A 21,382-nucleotide genomic window follows, 5' to 3' on the forward strand; every position below is an offset into this window, starting at 1 on the left:
GTGGACGCCTGCGTTATTCTTTATAGTCTGAAAGGTCCTGCAAAATAATCCAGTGCACAAACATGACTGCTCCAGCGCATCGACACGCCGCGCCAAGTGCTTGCAGTTTTACCAGTTTACAATGGAGTTTTTAATCGCCACCTTGATTTGCATCTAATTTAAAAACAAACAAACACGCGTTTAATTAAGCGATCCGTAACGCACCTCTGCAGTGTGGCGCAGGGGACGGCAGTGCGTGTTTATTACCGGCATGCGTTTGTCCATTCTGTTTTTTAAATTCTGTATTAAAAACATCTATTAGTAGAAAATGGTGGAAATAACTACCTCTCGGAAATAGCGCTCCGAGTTTAGTTGTAGTGATGTATTCACTTTTCCACGGCGCATTGCCTTGCGTTAGCGCCTAAGGTTGCATCTGTATGGATGTTTCAGCAGTGGGGGGTTATTTATAAATGGGAAGACAATACAATTTTTTTCCCCCTTTTTTTCAAAACGAAGTTACAAAACTAGAAGTAAACGCACTGATTGCTTCACACACTGCTGAAAATCAGCCGCCTTGTCTAGGGCTGGAAATAACGCTTTGATCAATTCTCCGGTTTCATGATGAGTTTACTAATAGACACACATGAGCGTGTTGCCAATCAAGCTCATACCAATAAAACCTGGAATGGATGACACTGCCATGCAATAGGAGTCCTATTTCCATACCTGGTCTTGTAATTGCTGTGCAGTAGGAGTCCTATTTCCATGCCTGGTCTTGTAATTGCTGTGCAATAGGAATCCTATTTCCATACCTGCTGTTTTTGCGTTTTGTATTTTTTTTCACTAGTTGCAGTTTCCTAAAACGCCCAGCAGGGGGTGGTGATGCGCGGTCTTTGCACACGCGCTTGTCAGGGGATCTGCTAAAGGATCACTGGGAGGTCCCTGGCGATCACTATATTAGAGAGGAGGGTTTACAAGTGGAAAAAGAAGTCTTAAGATTGTGTTTGTGACTTTGGAAAGGTCTACGCAGAGAGAGAGAGAGAGAGAGAGAGAGAGAGAGAGAGAGTTCACAGACCAGGCTGGATATTTTTCTCACTTTTTTGTTTTGTTTTGTTGTTGAAAACTTTTTAGTTCTGGTGAATTGAAGCCACACACTTGTCTGCTCCAGGACGCTGCAGAATCACAGAGGAGAGAAACGACTGAAGCAGGATTCAGGTAAGAGTTACTGTGGTTACCGTGGGGACATGATTGACACAGGCAGGCCAGGAGACTGACAGCTCTCCTCTTGCACCTGCAGTACCCTTTCACTCTCTGTCTCCCCCTCTCCTCTTCTCCTCCTCTCTCATGCAGTACTGTGAGGACCAGACAAGTGTCTGTGGTCCTTGATCACTCATTCTCTCTCCCTCCCTCCATCACTCAGTGTCTTTCAATACTGTAGAGATTTGACAAGTGTCTGGAAACTTTGTATGTTTGTCTCGCTTTCACACTCTTTCATTCTCACTTGCTCTCTCTCTCTCTCTCTCTCTCTCTCTCTCTCTCTCTCTCTCATTCTCTCTCGCTCTCTGTCCTCTTCTCGCTCTGGTCCTGGCTGTGCTGTGTTGCGCTCCGCACCTCTCCAGCGCTGGTCTGTGGCTCCGTGGTCTTGAACAGATGAGTCATCTCTTCCACACCGCTCCCAGTCTGTCAGCCTCATCCCTCTGAGGAATCTCTGGAATGGAGGGAGTGGGTGGAGGGGGAGAGGAGGAGGAGGAGGGATGGAGAGGTGATCGGACAGATCTCTACTCTGTTTCGTTCCATGATGGTGGATCGAATTTAAACAGGACTCTGTAAAGACTTGAGCGCACTGTTAAGAGCCTTTATAGTTTTTCTAGTTTATAGCTTCTGCTGCTGTGTTTTGGCCACATCCTGTGTTTGTTTATGTAAGCCGAGAGAAAGGGGGGGAGGGAGACAGATTGAGTGAGAGAAGAGGGGAGAGAGAAGGGGGGCTAGTTTGTTTACTAGAATCTTGGCTTTGTGACTTTGAGATGAGATTTCTGAGATTCACGTGGTCAAACACACATTGAGACACAGAGAGACACACACACACTCAGAAACACATACACTGAGACACACACACATATTGAGACACACACACACTAAGACACACAGACACACATACACACAGAGACACACAGACACACACACACAGAGACACACAAATACACTGAGACACACACGTACACACACGCACACGCATTTTTTTTTTTTTAGTATACTCATAGCTGGGGCCCATCTCTGACAGAACATTTCTTTCTGCAATCTTAACATACCTGTGATTTTCTCCGTTACAAACACTAGCTTTGTTCAGCCGTGGAGGCTCGGCTTCAAGCCAGTTCACAGTGACAGTTTGTGATGCGAAGAAGATGCTTCTGATCTTTGCCTTCTCCATTGCCTGGTTACACACCTAAAATTATAACCTGGGGTTCCTGTTGTATGCGTACACCAAATATATCAGTGACTATTTCAAAAACGAACTTCCAATAGTCTCTCAGTTTCGGGCAAGGTGATTTCCAATTATCTCGCCACGTTCTCTCCTGCAATTGCTTTTGGTTGTGGAACCTGCCTTAGCGGTTAGTTTTGGGGTTCTAAAAAAATCAACTTAAAACCTTCCACTGGAATTCCCACCACATATTTGGATTATTTCGTACAGACATGCTCCCAATCCTTGTTGTTAATCCCTTGATTCAGTTCGAGATCCCATTTTCTTTGACTATGGTAAGAATTGTTAGGATCCATGAAAACCAGGGCTCAGTAGATATTTGCGATCTCCTTAGAGCTAGACTTTCTTTTTTTTGGACCCTAAGAAACTAAAGATCCATGGGGAGTGGACGCCTCTGTCATTTTCCCCCAATTTTTGTTTTTAGAAAATATCGAAAGAAATCAGTTTTTCGGAAGTTCAAATTCTATTTGTAGCTGTTCAAAAGTTTTCAATTGATTGTTTTTTAAAAGTTGGCGTATAAAACATAGCGTCTAGTGATAAAGGTAGAAGTCCTTTAATATGGCCAGTTAGCGTTAGTACAGAAATTGAGGGAGGCAAGTGGAAGTTTCGTTGAATTTCTTTCCAGATTTGGAGTGTAAATCGGGCCCCGCATATTAAACGGACTATCTGTCCCTATTCCTCCTACAAAAGATAATGCTGACAAGGGAACCTGTGTATTTAACCATCTGGTGTCCTTTCTGTCCATCAGCCACGCAGTCATGGGTCGCAACTGAGCTGCCCTGTAATACAATTTAAGATTGGGAAGTGCAAGGGGTCCTGCTTTTTAGGGAGCTGTTTTAAATTGTATTCTGGGATGTCTTCCCTGCCAAATGAAACGATTAAGCAGGTGGCATCTGAAACAGATAGAGCAGTCTGGGCAGGTCGTCCGTTCTACTTCCGCTCTGCCCAACTAAGAAAGGAGTAAAGGGGTAGTTTGCTTTAAATAAATTATCTGAGGATGGTACACAACGTTTAAACGGGAACGAGATTTTAAGCCGTTGTGGAATCATCCTGTTCGTGGCTAGAGCTTTCGTCCTGTCTGTGTTGATTTTTATAGTAATACCCTCGTTTTTCAATGCATGTCATTAGATTGGGAATTGATGTCAAAGGTTCAGACAGATACAGAGAGAGTTTATGTTCCTGCGCTCCTGCCCTTACACCTTTTTATGGTCACATCCTAACTAACTGTGCTAAAGACTCTAGGCATAGTGCAAGTAGGAGTGGGGATAGGGGGCATCCCTGTATTGTTCCCCTCTCCAGCCTAAAAGAGTCAGTGATAGTGCCGTTAGGCTGAGGGGAGGAGTGCGAAATAATATAATTTTATTCAGTCTTTGTGCTAAAATTGTTGTTAATATTTTTAGGTTGCGGACAGAGAGGACAAACATCAACTCCAAAACATTTATACAACTCCTTTATACAGCCGTCAGGGTTTTTATTATTTTAAAGGTTCTTGATTACTTACTGTATTACTACTGTATTTCCATTGCAGTAATGGGTTCATCTATTTTCTTTGACAGTGCTATCTGCAATTGTGGGATGTCTATAGTCTGAAGAAAATCCTTAATATCTTCTGCATCTGTACAAGTATCTGTGTTTTTGTACAGCATCTCATAAAACTTGGCAAAGGAAATCCAGAAGTCTGCTCTGGCTTGGTTAAGAAGCTGTTCTCTTTGCCAGCGGTTTGAAGTTTCTTTATGGAGGAATCTTGTTGCTTCTTCAGTTGAAAAGCTAAAAGTACTGGCCTTGCAACCATGTTCATAATAAAGCTGCTTCAGAAATCGCAAATCTCCTTCTATTTTTAGCTTTTGCACACTCCCAAAGTATTACAGGCGAGGTTCCGGGGGTCGTATCAAATTCAAAATATTGCTGTAGTTCGGTACTAATAAAACTTTTAAACTCTGAGTCGTTCAGCTATGAAGCATTTAGACGCCATCGTTTGTCTGAAATAGACCTACTCGGCTCCTATCTCAAAATCACTGGTGCATGTCTGACAATGTCATAGATGGAATTTTACAGTGGACATTCCTGTGAGTTTCAGATTTAGAAGAAGGTCTATTTGGGGGTAAGATGCATGTGGAGCCGAGTAGAAAGTAAAGTCACGCCCTCTTGGGTGCAAATTTCTCCAGCCCCAATTCGGTGCAGTTATTTTGTATCACTCTGGCCATTTTCGAAGACGGCGCTGATACTGCAGGGAGTCTGTCAGCAGTAAAATCTCCTCGCAAAAGAAGTGCTCCAGATGCTTTTTCTGATATAAGGTTGAAAACTTTGGTGATAAACTGAGGATTGTTCTCGTTCGGAGCATACACATTCATTACATCCACCCCTGCTAGAGTTCAATTTACTATATATCTCGACCATCTTTGTCTGTTATATGAGAACAGAGGGAGAATGGAGCTGCACGATGTGTTAGTATGGCAACTCCACGTTTTCTGCCAGAGGGGTGTGAAGAGAAACATCCCTGACCGGCCCACGTTCTACCCGATTTGAGATGCTCTGCATCAGACAGATGCATCTCCTGTGAAAAAGCTACTTCACTGGGCACTGACTTCAATTGGCTGAAAATCTTCATTCTCTTAATAAGACTGTGTAGTCCTCTCACATTGTAAGTAATATTTTTAGACCCTGCATTGTAACCATATGAAAAGTTTAGTCATTTTAAGATAGCAGTCTGCCATTCCTTATTTATGATCAGAACTATGTACATAAACAACATTGTCTTAAAGACTTCCACCTGTCATCCGATCTGTCGTCAACTTGTCTGTCTTTTGTCTTGTACTCTGATTCATTGTCGTTACAGTATTCTGGCACTTTGGTGGGTGTGGGTTCAAAAACTGTAGGATGGACACCGATTGAGACGTCGAAGATGGTTTTACATTTTTTGCAGATTCAGGGGTGCAGCTATGTGCATGCTCGCAGTTCTTTTAAAGTTTTATTTTCTCCAGAGTGTTTTGCTCTATTCTGGGAGAAGGGAGAGGCTACAGGAAAATGAGTCGACACCCTGACTCCACTGCGCCCTCAATGAGCAGTGACTGTCTGGACAGAGTAGAGAGCAGCACTGGGAGAGACTGGTCTGTTAAAATTACTGTGCAGATCTCCCATTCTGAACCTTTATTTAGGGTGCCTCTCTAGATCAGATCAGAGCTGAGCTGGACGCACTAGCCATTGGGAATGTTTTTAATCTGGGTGTGACTGTCAAGCTGCATTGTGTGACGCAGATTCTGGCTGCACGTCCCTGCACATAAAGTTAGATCTTGTTGCTGTGGTGCAGCTTGTTTGTAATGCATCGTTAATATAAACACAGGCAATTTGCCAATTCATTTCGTTGGGATTCAGTATGATGCTTTTTTACATTTAAGAGGGAAACTGTACTGCATGGGAGTGTCTTTAGATGGTAGCGATTCCTTTATACAGTTAAACTGGATTGGAACCCAGGCCTCCCAAAGTGAAAGGCTGGAATGAGAGGCTAGTGAATTAGCCCAGTGTCTCTCTGTCTGTGTGTTTGCTTGCCTGTCCATGTGTCTGCCTATCTGTGTGTCTGTCTCTCCTTGTGTCTGCCTGTCTGTATGGCTGCCTGTTTGCCTTTGTGTCAGCCTGCTTGTGTGTCTGTCTGTCTTTGCAGTGGAATGGCTGGATTGCACTCTGTGGTTGACCATATGTACTCTCTGGGATTGCTTGAGTATTCTCTGGGATTGCTTGTACTCTCTGGGATTGCTTGTATTCTCTGGGATTGCTTGTACTCTCTGGGATTGCTTGTACTCTCTGGGATTGCTTGTACTCTCTGGGATTGCTTGAGTATTCTCTGGGATTGCTTGTACTCTCTGGGATTGCTTGTATTCTCTGGGTTTGCTTGTACTCTCTGGGATTGCTTGAGTATTCTCTGGGATTGCTTGTACTCTCTGGGATTGCTTGAGTATTCTCTGGGATTGCTTGTACTCTCTGGGATTGCTTGTACTCTCTGGGATTGCTTGTATTCTCTGGGTTTGCTTGTACTCTCTGGGATTGCTTGTATTCTCTGGGATTGCTTGTACTCTCTGGGATTGCTTGAGTATTCTCTGGGATTGCTTGCTGGTGTTTACTTTCTCAAGGAGCATTCCACTGCACAGCTCTCTCACACTCCCACAGGAAGAAACGTCATTCACACTGTGCCCTTAGCCAAGTTTCCTAGCACAGTGTAATAAAGCACAGTGCATGCATAGGGAAGCATTGTAAAGCACGGAGAGGCATGGTAAAGCATAGGGAATCACTGTAAAGCACAGAAAGGTCTGCTAAAGCACATGGAAGCACGGTAAAGCACAGTGAGTTGTTGTAAAGCATATTTAAAAGAAAAATGTTAAACCTCTGGGATTAAAACTCTTCAGATGAATTAGTCTGGAAAGGAACGTTTATCCGGGACTGAAGCCCTCTGTCCTGCCGTTAGATGAGTCTAGCAGCATTGGGGTGCTGAAGCAATGCGTTACCTGTTAGATGAGTCTAGCAGCATTGGGGTGCTGAAGCAGTGCGTTACCTGTGTGTCAAAATGGGTTGAGAAGAGGCTTTCTATTCAATCCTTTGTATTTTACTTCTTGATGCAAGATAATCCCCCCCCCCCTTGGCGTGTTGTGAGGTGCAAGGCTATTTTTGGCTCCTCGGAATAATTTTCCAGAAGGAAATGGAGGGTGTGGGCAGGAAGCAGGAGAAGAAAAAGCCTTTGATAGACTGTGGACCCGAGGGAGAGAGAGCACAGACAGTACAGAGGGAGAGGGAGAAGAGGGAGAGGGAGAGAGCACAGGAGAGAACACTGAGTCACTACTGCAACGCCCACACCTCACTCATAACACCGAGTCACCGCCGCAGCCCCCGCACCTCGCTCGTAACGCCGAGTCACCGCCGCAGCCCCCGCGCCTCGCTCGTAACGCCGAGTCACCGCCGCAGCGCCCGCGCCTCGCTCGTAACGCCGAGTCACCGCCGCAGCCCCCGCACCTCGCTCGTAACGCCGAGTCACCGCCGCAGCCCCCGCACCTCGCTCGTAACGCCGAGTCACCGCCGCAGCCCCCGCGCCTCGCTCGTAACGCCGAGTCACTGCCGCAGCGCCCGCACCTCCCTCGCAATACTCTCTGAATCACTGTGTGAAGCAGAGGTTTGCAAATTGACTCGCTGAGAACTGTTGAGCTTGTTTCGGGTCGCGTCTTTTTCTGCCGGTCAGAACACTGAGGAAGGAACCGGCCGAAGTAGCCGTCTGCTTGACTTGCGTTTCTTTCGGTTGGAATTGTGATTGAGTGTTTTTGAAGTTATGGAAGATAGAATCGTCTTCTTCTGAAGAATGACAGTTTGCATGGTTTACTGAAGCCTTTAAAATCTTAGAAAGGAGACAGAAACCAGGACCAGAGGACACGTGGTGTGGGAATGAAGTGGGACAGACTGAGGACAGAGGGCAGGAGACCCTTCTTCACACAGAGAGAGCGGTGAGGGGGTGGGACGGGTTACCTAACTGTGCCGATGAGGCAGAATCACTGGGATCCTTTAAGACCCGACTTGACAAAGTTCTGAGATCAGTCAGCTGCTCAGAACCGGATGAGCTCTGATTGGCTGAACGGCCTCCTCCGGACAAGCTCTGATTGGCTGAACAGACTCCTCTCTTGCTAGTGAATTTTCTTATGCTCTCCTGTTCCTCTGTAGTTTTTCTTGTTATAATTCAGCTATTTGTAAATTGGATTTGTGTAAAGTGTAATAAAGACTCCTGCCTCCCTCCGGACTCAGTATCGAGTTTGCTCTTCCTTGACCGAGATTACCTGCAGAGTGTCAGACGGTTCCGTTTGAGCAGCCTGGCAGTGTGGAGACTCGCTCACTCTCGGAATTCATTAGCATTTCTATTACCCGGATCCGAGTCCTAGTGGACTCCTCAAAGGGAAGTGTGCCAACAGGAAAGCAAGTAGTACTGCCAAAAACCTTGCGGGGCACCCCTCGCTTCGACACACACCGATCAGCAGGGCTGAGTGTAGAGACCTCACGTGAACTTAGCAATGAGCTATTACCATTAACTCTGTCAACACTGCAGAGCTGAATAGAGGGCGATAGCAAAGAGATCTCAACACTGCAGAGCTGAATAGAGGGCGATAGCAAAGAGATCTCAACACTGCAGAGCTGTATAGAGGGCGATAGCAAAGAGATCTCAACACTGCAGAGCTGTATAGAGGGCGATAGCAAAGAGATAGGAAAGAGATCAACACTGCAGAGCTGTATAGAGGGCGATAGCAAAGAGATCTCAACACTGCAGAGCTGTATAGAGGGCGATAGCAAAGAGATCTCAACACTGCAGAGCTGAATAGAGGGCGATAGCAAAGAGATCTCAACACTGCAGAGCTGTATAGAGGGCGATAGCAAAGAGATCTCAACACTGCAGAGCTGTATAGAGGGCGATAGCAAAGAGATCTCAACACTGCAGAGCTGTATAGAGGGCGATAGCAAAGAGATCTCAACACTGCAGAGCTGTATAGAGGGCGATAGCAAAGAGATCTCAACACTGCAGAGCTGTATAGAGGGCGATAGCAAAGAGATCTCAACACTGCAGAGCTGTATAGAGGGCGATAGCAAAGAGATCTCAACACTGCAGAGCTGTATAGAGGGCTATAGGAAAGAGATCTCAACACTGCAGAGCTGTATAGAGGTCTACAGGAAAGAGATCTCAACACTGCAGAGCTGTATAGAGGTCTATAGCAAAGAGATCTCAACACTGCAGAGCTGTATAGAGGGCGATAGCAAAGAGATCTCAACACTGCAGAGCTGTACAGAGGCATACAGGAAAGAGATCTCAACACTGCAGAGCTGTATAGAGGGCGACAGCAAAGAGATCTCAACACTGCAGAGCTGAATAGAGGGCGATAGCAAAGAGATCTCAACACTGCAGAGCTGTATAGAGGTCTATAGGAAAGAGGGAAGGGGTTTGAATATCTCAACTGCGAGTCAGTTTAAGGGTAATTTGTTTTCTTGGCTGCTCCAGAGAGGACGATCTGCTCTCTGCTGTGTTTTGAATGCATTCCTGCTCTGAGTGACAGCTCTGCTCCAGACACACATTACCATATAAAGCTGGGCTCGCTGGCTGAGTGATAGAGCTGTAATTGCCGCGTGGATCGCTCCGCCTGACAGACCCACCTGTTTATAGAAAGGGTTTTATAAAAACCCATTTGTGAGTGTCATTGTGACGGCAGCCATTACATTGTTCTTTAACTAATCCTTTTGAAAAGACTTTTCTGCGCCTCTCCTAGTTGATTGATTCATGTGGATTTGTGTTTATTTTAAGAGGAAACAGAGCACTGTGGATGAGCGGGATGTTGATGGTGCTTGGCAGTGGCATAGTGAAGGAACACAGGTTTTTTGGAATAAATCATTCAAAAGTGGCAAATCGTTTTTCAAATGAGAGATTCTCTCTGGCCTGACAGTTCCCACTTATTGCAATTCAACGTTATCTTAATCACACACTCACTGAGACACACATACAACAAGACAGAGAGAGAGACAGAGAGAGACACACACACAACAAGACAGAGAGAGACACACACACACATACAGAGACAGAGAGAGAGAGACACACCCAAACAAACACAGACAGACGCACGCACACACACTCGCTCACAATAAATATTTTCATTATGGTTAATAACATATTTTCATGTTGTTTTTTGTTTTTTCTGTCTATGTAGTCCAGCACTTAATGTTTGTCTGTTTTCATGAGTAATTGGTACTCGTCTGTAATGAGTCGATCCCTTCTGTGACTCTCCTCGTGTGGGCAGGCAGCGGGACTGCTCTCCTGCGCAGAGGAGAGGCAAGCCCTGTGTTGAAGCATTTCTCGTATCAGTCCTTATGAAAGAGAAAGGCTCTTCTACTCTCTGAACAGCCTCCCTGTGCTGGAGAGCTGAGATTGGAGTGTTTAGACTGGTGCTCATTCTTAACTCTGCAATGTCAATTGCAGGACCACGTGTTGGGGACCCAGAGCCTGCTGTCCTGCCCGGCAGCCACTAGGTGACAGCTTTGCACCTTCCCGTCGCTCGGAGCGGCAGAGCGTTTCATTATGTCAGCCTGAGCTGCTGTATCTGACCTGCAGTTAAACACACTGCGCTGAAAGCCGCTCTCAGATACCATCAGACAGAAGATTAAAGAGCTTCGAACACAGAGGTGGAAGCGGATGAGTTCAAACGACGGTTGTCTCGCAGGAGCATTTTCCACTGGGCAATGACACGGGACTTGATTCCCTGTGAATGAAATGCTTTTCTGTTAGTTTGTGTGTTCGCTGACTGCCTCTTTGCTGTGTCTGTCATTGAAGAGTGTGAGAGAATGAAAGACACTCTCAACATGATTAAAGGCAGCCACCCAACACTTAGCAATGCAGTCATTAAATCTAAATATAGAACAAGTTGTGCTTTAAATGTTTCGAACGCTTGGTCGTTGAAATCTCTCCACAGAGTTATAGATGTAATTATAGGTGTATGTGACCTATGATTAGTCGTATTATTATTATTATTGGGTAATGAGAATTAAAATGCTTATGTTACAGTTTAAATAAACAATTATTATAGTAATTGTAGTAACACTGCAGCGTTTTTATAAGGGCTGCTTCTTCTTCTTCTAGTGGGGTTGTCTTTATCAGTATGGTCCTGCCCGGTGGGGTGTGGTTAGGGGGTGTGCCCTAGTCTGGTTTTTCACAGAAATCCAGTCGACAGGACAGAAGGTAATCCAATAGCAGGAACAGATTTCTGATTTTCAGTTTTGAGAGAGTGGGATTACCTCTCTATTCGCTTTTGCTATTACAGAAGGACCCCCTCCCCCCCCACTGAATTTAAATTCCAAATTGCAAAAATGCCTATGCAGTAAATTTATATGAGTACTCTCTGGGTGATACATTGACAGAAACTAAACACACTTATTACAGGTTGAGTGTGTGTGTGTGCGTGAGTGAGTTCATGTGCGCTCGTGTGTGTGTGTGTGTGTGTATGTTCACGTTTGTGTGCGTGCGTGAGTGAGTGTGTGTGTGTGTGCGTGAGTGTTTTTCTGAGTGTGTTTATCCCTGCGACAGAAGCTGCTGATGCAATAAGATGGAATAAAGTCTTGCGGTTTATAAACCAATGTTGCTGTCAGGGTCTGTGGAAAGAAAAACATTATTTAGTTGTGTTTTGCTCAACTGGCCATCAATCCGTGGCTCTGAGAAACTATCAGCCTTCACCTTCAGAGAATGAGGGATGGGGCTGCCAGGCAGGAGAGAGAGAGCTAGAGAGAGCGAGAGAGGGGGCAGAGGGAGAGAAATGCACGATAAATCTAAAGGTCGCGTTTGCCAGCTAGCTGAGAGAGCGGAGAGTCTTTAGCGAGAAGATCTGTTTGCGTTTCACTCCTGTCAGATCTCTCAGTAGCCCTCGGTGATGGTCCTGCAGAGTAACAGGCTTCATATTGCTGCTGTCTCTGTGTTGATCGCGGGACGGTCCCCGCTGCATGACCCTCGGTGCGAGGTGCTATTGCAGGAGCAGAGCCGCTCGCAGCCTGAGAGATTTCCCTTTTACTACCCTGAGCTGCCCTGACTTCCCTTAAACAGGTTTCCCACAGTAAAACCAGAGTGAAGTGTAGTAAAGTACAGAGGGTCTGGTAAAGCATAGGGAAGCACTGTAAAGCACAGAGAGGTCTGGTAAAACATAGGGAAGCATTCTAAAGCAAAGAGAGGCATGGTATAGCACAGGGAAGCATTGTAAAGCACAGAGAGGTCTGGTATAGCACAGGGAAGCATGGTAAAGCACAGAGAGGTCTGGTATAGCACAGGGAAGCATTGTAAAGAACAGTAAGGTATAGTTAAGCATATTAATAAACATGGCTAAGCAGGGTAAACGATAGTAACCACGGGAAAAGAATGGAAGAACTTTAGGGTTCTCCAGCTGTCTGTCCTGTCAAAGGCACTGCCATGTGGAGTGAGAGGCGAGTCATGCAATCATGAGCTCTCTGAATTGAATCCCGCTTGCAGTGCCACATTTGCCTATCTTGGGCCGAGGTTATGTTGCCTCATAGACCCCTAACCTTCTAGAACCCTGTGTTCTGTTGCGTCCCCTTGCACAGGTGACATCATCGTAGCGTTAGCACTGTGTTTATGCAAAGGTGTCAGAAACAGCCTGTTAGAGTTTAATGCATCTCTTTGAAAATCTCTGAGCCAGCCTCGTACCAGACTGTGTGATGGCACAAAACTGTACAGAAAGGAATAAACTCTTTGTAATCAGCTCTAGGTCTTGCCATAGGAATCTTGTATCTTTCTCCCTCTCTCCCTCCCTTCCTCTGCAGGTCACTCTGCCTGCCCCCCCCCTCTCTCTCTCTCTGTCTCTCACGCACTCTCTTCCTCCTCCTCCTCCCTCTTTCTCTGCAGGTCACTCTGTCTGCCTCTCTCACTCTCTCTCTCTCTCTCCTCCTCCTCCTCCACCTCCTCCCTCTCTCTCTGCAGGTCGCTCTGCCTGCCCCTCTCTCGTCCTCCCCTCTGATACAGTCCTGAGATTATGAATCTATGTCTTTGCTTCTGCTGCTGCTGCTCAGATCAAATTTGCAACACGCCTCAGAGCCACTTCAATTTAGTACAGAGCACTTAGAGAATGGATCGTGCCCTGAATGAGAGAGGACAGAGGCAGGGCCAGGAGAGCACCTACCAGTCACATACAGACAGACAGACACACACAGATTCACATACAGACAGACAGACACACACAGATACACATACAGACAGACAGACACACACAGATTTGCATACAGATTCACAGCCAGACAGACAGATTCACATACAGACAGACAGACTGTAAGGAGAGGAGAGGTGTGATAGCACAGAGAACACTTCCATAGTCACTGACAGACAGGAGGTGAGGAGGGAGAGGGAGGAGGGGGATTCCTGTCAGGAGCTCTTCGTTGATGGGCAGTGATAGCTCATTATCTCCAGGATCTTGGTGTTCAGTGAGGTTTGCTGTCGCTGTTTAATTGTGGAATAACAGCTCCAGTCTGTCACAGTGTGATCAGGGCTGGACAGGAGGGGGTGTAACAGTTAACTGGGTAACAATGGATGGCAATTAACTTGGCGCTGAGTGTTTTAAGAGCTGATTAGAAGGTAATTTTCACTTTTACTGCTGACACTTTTACTGCCATAGCAAGCACCTGACCTGACAGTGAAAATGTTTCTCAGTTATAAGGGAAGGATGGAAGGCCGGCCGTTGCTTGGTTTGAAATCAACACATTAATGAGTGGATTTATTTAATTCCTGCGTCTTAAAACCAAACCTAAGTATTCGCACACCCCTACCCAAAACCCTCCTCCCATCACTGAGGACTCTCCACTAACCCTACCCCACCTCCAGTCACTGAGGATCCTCCCCTACCCCACCTCCAATCACTGAGGATCCTCCCCTACCTGTCCTCCATCACTGAGGACCCTCCCCTACCCCTCCTCCATCACTGAGGACTCTCCACTAACCCTACCCCACCTCCAGTCACTGAGGATCCTCCCCTCCCCTAATCACCCTCCTACCATCACTGAGGACCCTCCCCTACCCCTCCTCCATCACTGAGGATCCTCCCCTCCCCTCCTCCATCACTGAGGATCCTCCCCTACCCCTCCCCCATCACTGAGGACTCTCCACTAACCCTACCCCACCTCCAGTCACTGAGGATCCTCCCCTACCCCACCTCCATCACTGAGGATCCTCCCCTACCTGTCCTCCATCACTGAGGACCCTCCCCTACCCCTCCTCCATCACTGAGGATCCTCCCCTACCCCACCTCCAATCACTGAGGATCCTCCCCTACCTGTCCTCCATCACTGAGGACCCTCCCCTACCCCTCCTCCATCACTGAGGACCCTCCCCTACCCCTCCTCCATCACTGAGGACCCTCCCCTAACCCTCCTCACATCACTGAGGATCCTCCCCTACCCCTCCTCCATCACTGAGGATCCTCCCCTACCCCTCCTCCATCACTGAGGACTCTCCACTAACCCTACCCCACATCACTGAGGATCCTCCCCTACCCCTCCTCCATCACTGAGGATCCTCCCCTACCTGTCCTCCATCACTGAGGACCCTCCCCTACCCCTCCTCCATCACTGAGGACCCTCCCCTACCCCTCCTCCATCACTGAGGACCCTCCCCTACCCCTCCTCCATCACTGAGGATCCTCCCCTACCCCTCCTCCATCACTGAGGACTCTCCACTAACCCTACCCCACATACAATTGCTGAGGATCCTCCCCTACCCCTCCTCCATCACTGAGGATCCTCCCCTACCTGTCCTCCATCACTGAGGATCCTCCCCTACCCCTCCTCCATCACTGAGGACCCTCCCCTACCCCTCCTCCATCACTGAGGACCCTCCCCTACCCCTCCTCCATCACTGAGGACCCTCCCCTACCCCTCCTCCATCACTGAGGACTCTCCACTAACCCTACCCCACCTCCAATCACTGAGGATCCTCCCCTACCCCACCTCCAATCACTGAGGATCCTCCCCTACCTGTCCTCCATCACTGAGGATCCTCCCCTACCCCTCCTCCATCACTGAGGACCCTCCCCTACCCCTCCTCCATCACTGAGGATCCTCCTACCCCTCCTCCATCACTGAGGACCCTCCCCTACCCCTACCCCACATCACTGAGGATCCTCCCCTACCCCTCCATCACTGAGGACCATCACTGAGGACTCTCCACTAACCCTACCCCACCTCCATCACTGAGGATCCTCCCCTACCCCACCTCCATCACTGAGGATCCTCCCCTACCCCTCCTCCCCTATCACTGAGGATCCTCCCCTCCCCTGAGGACCCTCCCCTACCCCTCCTCCATCATGAGGATCATCACTGAGGATTCTCCCCTACCCCTCCTCCATCACTGAGGATCCTCCCCTACCCCTCCTCCCATCACTGAGGATCCTCCCCTACCCCTCCTCCATCACTGAGGACCCTCCCCTCCCCTCCTCCATCACTGAGGATCCCCCCTCCCCTCCTCCATCACTGAGGACTCTCCACTAACCCTACCCCACATACAATTGCTGAGGATCCTCCCCTACCCCTCCTCCATCACTGAGGATCCTCCCCTGCCCCTCCTCCCATCACTGAGGATTCTCCCCTACCCCTCCTCCATCACTGAGGACCCTCCCCTACCCCTCCTCCCATCACTGAGGACCCTCCCCTACCCCTCCTCCATCACTGAGGACCCTCCCCTACCCCTCCTCCCATCACTGAGGACCCTCCCCTACCCCTCCTCCATCACTGAGGACCCTCCCCTGCCCCTTCCCATCACTGAGGACACTCCCAAAACCATCCTCCCATCGCTGAGGACTTCATTCGGTTCTCTTCAAACTCTCCTCGGAAAGGGGGGAGAAGCGCTGAGCTGATTTTTTTATTTCTGTGTCTTGTCTGTGAGAAGGTTTGAGGGAGCCTTCCCCCCTCTTCGCGCTCTGACTCCAAAAAATAACTCCCCACCCCCCCCCCCCCCCCCCCCCCCCCCCCCCCCCCCCCCCCCCCCCCCCCCCCCCCCCCCCCCCCCCCCCCCCCCCCCCACACACCACCTTCACTGATCTTCCCTTTTTCCAACCCTGTTGACACCTCTCTGAGTTCTCAAAAGCTTTTGTTTTGACAAGTTACAAACCTAAAATAATAACAAAAAAACATTGAGAAGCAGCTGTAATGAGTCTCTTTCTAGTGGCTGATGGGTTGATAGCACTGAGATCAGTACTGACCCGTCCTCGCCTCTCCACTACAGAGCTCTCTTTTTCATTGAGCAGTGAGGCATTGGTGTTTGCACCATGTGGTTTGCTGTTTGTGTCCAGCCCTCGCCTCTCCATCCAGTTCAATGGGCTGAGATGCTAGTTCATTTCAAAGTCCCCCTCCTCCTCCCCCTCACTACCTCTCTTCTCCCCCTCTCTCTTCCTCCTCCACCTCTCCTCCTCCCCCTCTCTCTTCCTCCTCCCCCTCCCTCCTCCTCCCCTCTCTCCATCTCTCTTCCTCCCCCTCTCTCTCCTCCACAGTTGTCCTGTGGCCGTGTGTCTGTTCTGGTTTGTGGCTCTGTGCCTTGTTGATCTAGCGAGTGCTGTATTATCTGGGATAATGCCCTGATGGAATAATCTGCTCTGGCCACGGCTCAGAGTGTGCAGTGCTGAGCAGAGAGAGAGAGAGCCAGCGCTCGCCTTGCAGAGGAGAAACAGAGGGGACTGAGCACCCTGGTTTATTGAGCTGCTCAACTCTAGAGCAAATAGCATCAAAATATTAAACGCTGTGCAGTAGAACCTGTCTGTATTAAACGCTGTGCACTAGAACCTGTCTATATTAAACGCTGTGCAGTAGAACCTGTCTATATTAAACGCTGTGCACTAGAACCTGTCTATATTAAACGCTGTGCACTAGAACCTGTCTATATTAAACACTGCGCTAGAACCTGTCTATATTAAACGCTGTGCACTAGAACCTGTCTATATTAAACACTGCACTAGAACCTGTCTATATTAAACACTGCACTAGAACCTGTCTATATTAAACACTGCACTAGAACCTGTCTATATTAAACGCTGTGTAGTAGAACCTGTCTATATTAAACGCTGTGTAGTAGAACCTGTCTATATTAAACGCTGTGCAGTAGAACCTGTCTATATTAAACGCTATGTAGTAGAACCTGTCTGTATTAAACACTGTGCACTAGAACCTGTCTATATTAAATGCTGTGCACTAGAATCTGTCTATATTAAACACTGTGCACTAGAACCTGTCTATATTAAACACTGCTCTAGAACCTGTCTATATTAAACGCTGTGCACTAGAACCTGTCTATATTAAACACTGCACTAGAACCTGTCTATATTAAACACTGCTCTAGGACCTGTCTATATTAAACGCTGTGCACTAGAACCTGTCTATATTAAACACTGCACTAGAACCTGTCTATATTAAACACTGCACTAGAACCTGTCTATATTAAACGCTGTGTAGTAGAACCTGTCTATATTAAACACTGCACTAGAACCTGTCTATATTAAACGCTGTGTAGTAGAACCTGTCTATATTAAATGCTGTGCACTAGAACCTGTCTATATTAAACACTGCACTAGAACCTGTCTATATTAAACGCTGTGTAGTAGAACCTGTCTATATTAAATGCTGTGCACTAGAACCTGTCTATATTAAATTCTGCACAGTAGAACCTGTCAATATTGAAGCTGTGCAATAGAACCTGTCAATATTGAAGCTGTGCAGTAGAACCTGTCTATACTGAAGTCTTTGCAGTAGAACCTGTCTATATTGAAGCTGTGCAGTAGAACCTGTCAATATTGAAGCGGTGCAGTAGAACCTGTCAATATTGAAGTTGTGCAGTAGAACCTGTCTATACTGAAGCTGTGCAGTAGAACCTGTCAATATTGAAGCTGTGCAGTAGAACCTGTCTATACTGAAGTCTTTGCAGTAGAACCTGTCAATATTGAAGCTGTGCAGTAGAACCTGTCTATATTGAAGCTGTGCAGTAGAACCTGTCAATATTGAAGCTGTGCAGTAGAACCTGTCAATATTGAAGCTGTGCAGTAGAACCTGTCTATATTGAAGCTGTGCAGTAGAACCTGTCTATATTGAAGCTGTGCAGTAGAACCTGTCTATATTGAAGCTGTGCAGTAGAACCTGTCTATACTGAAGTCTTTGCAGTAGAACCTGTCTATATTGAAGCTGTGCAGTAGAACCTGTCTATATTGAAGTCTTTGCAGTAGAACCTGTCCTATCTGATTGAATTGGTTTCAGAGGTCCGTTGGATATGTGAAAATATCGAGTCTCGCAGGGAGTCGTTGTGCTGGATTGGAGTTGTTTTATCAGTGTCAGGGCATAAGGTACGTCTGTGTGTCTAAAACAATGAGCTATAGCACGCGTACTATACTAAGAAAACCGATGAAAATGATGGCAAAAACAAACCACTGAATACAGTATTTGCCAGTTTACAAAGCAGCATTCCAAAAACAGTTCTTATAGACTCCTACAGGCATGTCGAATTGTGGGCTATAAGAATTGATTTCTCCCAGACGTTTTTTAAACGTTCAGGTCCTGTGCAATAATGGTGAGGACCTTTTTTTAGAAGAACGGACGCCGTTCAGAGATATTTTGAAGGGTAGAGAGAGGGGGTGGGTTGGAAGCACAGCGGCGATCCCGGGCAGGCTGGTTCACACTTGCTGCTCTCAGTAATGACAGCCTCACACCCTTATTCAGAGCAGCGAAGGGGCAGCTTGGACTGTCTCCTGCTTCTACAGCCTTCACGGTCTACTGGCTAATGAGCTGAAAATCAGCTGCAGCCTCAGTCGGGTCTCGCCCTGCAATGAGCCACTTCTGTGTTTTTTGTTTCAGACTCCCTTTTACAGAGGAGTTGAGTGTGCAGGCAGGCAGGCAAGCAGTCTGTCTGTCTGTCTGTTTTAAGTGTGTGTGTATATGCAGGTGCGTGTGTTTGTGTGGGGGGGCATGTCTTATGCTTTTTAAATAATGTCACGCGAGGGGGACAAGGGGGGCTTTCAGTTCGTATTTCCGTCCCATTGAGCCGTTGGCGGAGAGGCTATTAAATCTGCCTTCAGCCTAAATCGTGGATTAGTTTAAGCTGTAATAGTCCATTTGTGAGTGGATTGGATCACATAAACTGCATTAATCCCTCTCTGGAAGCGATAGCCGGAGTGCTCCAGCCTCTGGGATGCTGGTCACGTCTGCTCCCCGAGGAACTGCTGCTATTTCCTGAGACACCATTTGCAAACACCCCCTGCCCCCCCTGCCCCCGCTCCACAACTTCATACTCAATATATTATTCACGTTTAATACAGGAGAGTGGAGCAGGCAGGCTGTGCCCGTCATACTTCCTTGTGATTTACATGTTGTAACGTATCAAGGCCTGTGTTCACATCAACGCACGATACATTTTAAGAAATACAGTTCGTCCTATCAGTGCTCACCCAGTTCCTAGTAACTCTGAGATGGAAATAGGACTCCTGTTGCATAGCCATTTCACCCACTCCAAGTTTTACTATGGTTTTGATTAGCCCCAGTGTGCAGATAACAAGCTCAGGTGAGTCTTATTAGATGCACAGTAAAACCAGGAATGGATGGAAACAGCCCTGTGTTTTACCGTGCTTTCACACCCTGCTATGCTTTTACTGTGGGAAGCTTGTCTCAGGGAAGGCTGGGGTTTGGTTTGTGTGTCGATGCTCCTGGAAAGCTTGTGTGTTATACCATTGTGTGCGATATTGGGCAATCAGGCTATTTCCCAGGAGATCCACTCTCATACACAAGCTCGGTAAACCACAGTCTCTTAGGAGTTACTTTGGCAGAACAATATAATGGCGCTGTTGGATTCTTTCTGCTTTGCTCACGTATCAGGTCACCTCAAGGGCACAGCAACGGACTAAATCCTTATGCAAGTTTACCACTGTAAATTTGCACAGTAATTCTGCAGTTTTCCCCATGCTTTTCCCATGGTTATACCATGCATTTATCTGCAATGTTTTTAATGCCTTGCCATACCTTTCTGTGCTTTCACATTTATGCTTTGCTGTGCTTGTTAGTGTGAGGCACGTGAATAAAGGAGACGGCCTCTGCTGAGTAGGTCTGCGCTGTCCTGGTTTTATTTATTTTTTTAATCTTTTAAATGGTTCCCTGTGACCAGGGCCTTGTTGTTCATGCTGGTTTGTTCTTCCCCAGAGACACAGAGGTGATATCAATTTTGAATTGAAACCAAGAAAATTCTAGCGATGCCTCATTTTGATCTCGCTGTTTTCAAAGATAAAACAAGGAACTGTCATTCTGATCGCTGTGTTAAGGTCTTTCTTTATCTCTGAGGCACTTCAGCACTGCTGTTGGTAATAAATCACTGCTTCGTTTAACTGCTGGAGAGGAGAGACAGATGGCCCCAGAATTACAATAAACCCAGCGATAGAGAGGCCAGTGTATATCAGTTATAATAAACGCAGAGATAGAGAGGCCAGTGTATATCAGTTATAATAAACACAGAGACAGAGAGGCCAGTGTATATCAGTTATAATAAACACAGAGACAGAGAGGCCAGTGTATATCAGTTATAATAAACGCAGAGACAGAGAGGCCAGTGTATATCGGTTATAATAAACGCAGAGACAGAGAGGCCAGTGTATATCGGTTATAATAAACGCAGAGACAGAGAGGCCAGTGTATATCGGTTATAATAAACACAGAGACAGAGAGGCCAGTGTATATCAGTTATAATAAACGCAGAGACAGAGAGGCCAGTGTATATCAGTTATAATAAACGCAGAGACAGAGAGGCCAGTGTATATCGGTTATAATAAACGCAGAGACAGAGAGGCCAGTGTATATCGGTTATAATAAACGCAGAGACAGAGAGGCCAGTGTATATCGGTTATAATAAACACAGAGACAGAGAGGCCAGTGTATATCGGTTATAATAAACGCAGAGACAGAGAGGCCAGTGTATATCGGTTATAATAAACGCAGAGACAGAGAGGCCAGTGTATATCGGTTATAATAAACGCAGAGACAGAGAGGCCAGTGTATATCGGTTATAATAAACGCAGAGACAGAGAGGCCAGTGTATATCGGTTATAATAAACGCAGAGACAGAGAGGCCAGTGTATATCGGTTATAATAAACGCAGAGACAGAGAGGCCAGTGTATATCGGTTATAATAAACGCAGAGACAGAGAGGCGGTGTATATCGGTTATAATAAACGCAGAGACAGAGAGGCCAGTGTATATCGGTTATAATAAACACAGAGACAGAGAGGCCAGTGTATATCGGTTATAATAAACGCAGAGACAGAGAGGCCAGTGTATATCGGTTATAATAAACGCAGAGACAGAGAGGCCAGTGTATATCGGTTATAATAAACGCAGAGACAGAGAGGCCAGTGTATA

General features: G+C 46.9%; 1 protein-coding gene across 2 annotated transcripts in view; it reads left to right on the top strand.

Annotated features, from left to right (window-relative positions):
- Nucleotides 1-1,025: 1,025 nt before the first annotated feature.
- tspan4a (tetraspanin 4a) overlaps nucleotides 1,026-21,382 on the top strand; it is a 65,954-nt gene continuing 45,597 nt past the window's right edge. For both annotated transcript variants that reach the window (XM_041276626.1, XM_041276628.1), the window contains exon 1: nucleotides 1,026-1,194. The gene's annotated coding sequence lies outside the window, so the exon portion shown is untranslated. The remainder of the gene's footprint in view (nucleotides 1,195-21,382) is intronic.

The sequence above is a fragment of the Polyodon spathula genome, chromosome 17 (assembly GCF_017654505.1).
Source record: "Polyodon spathula isolate WHYD16114869_AA chromosome 17, ASM1765450v1, whole genome shotgun sequence".
Lineage (NCBI taxonomy): Eukaryota > Metazoa > Chordata > Actinopteri > Acipenseriformes > Polyodontidae > Polyodon > Polyodon spathula.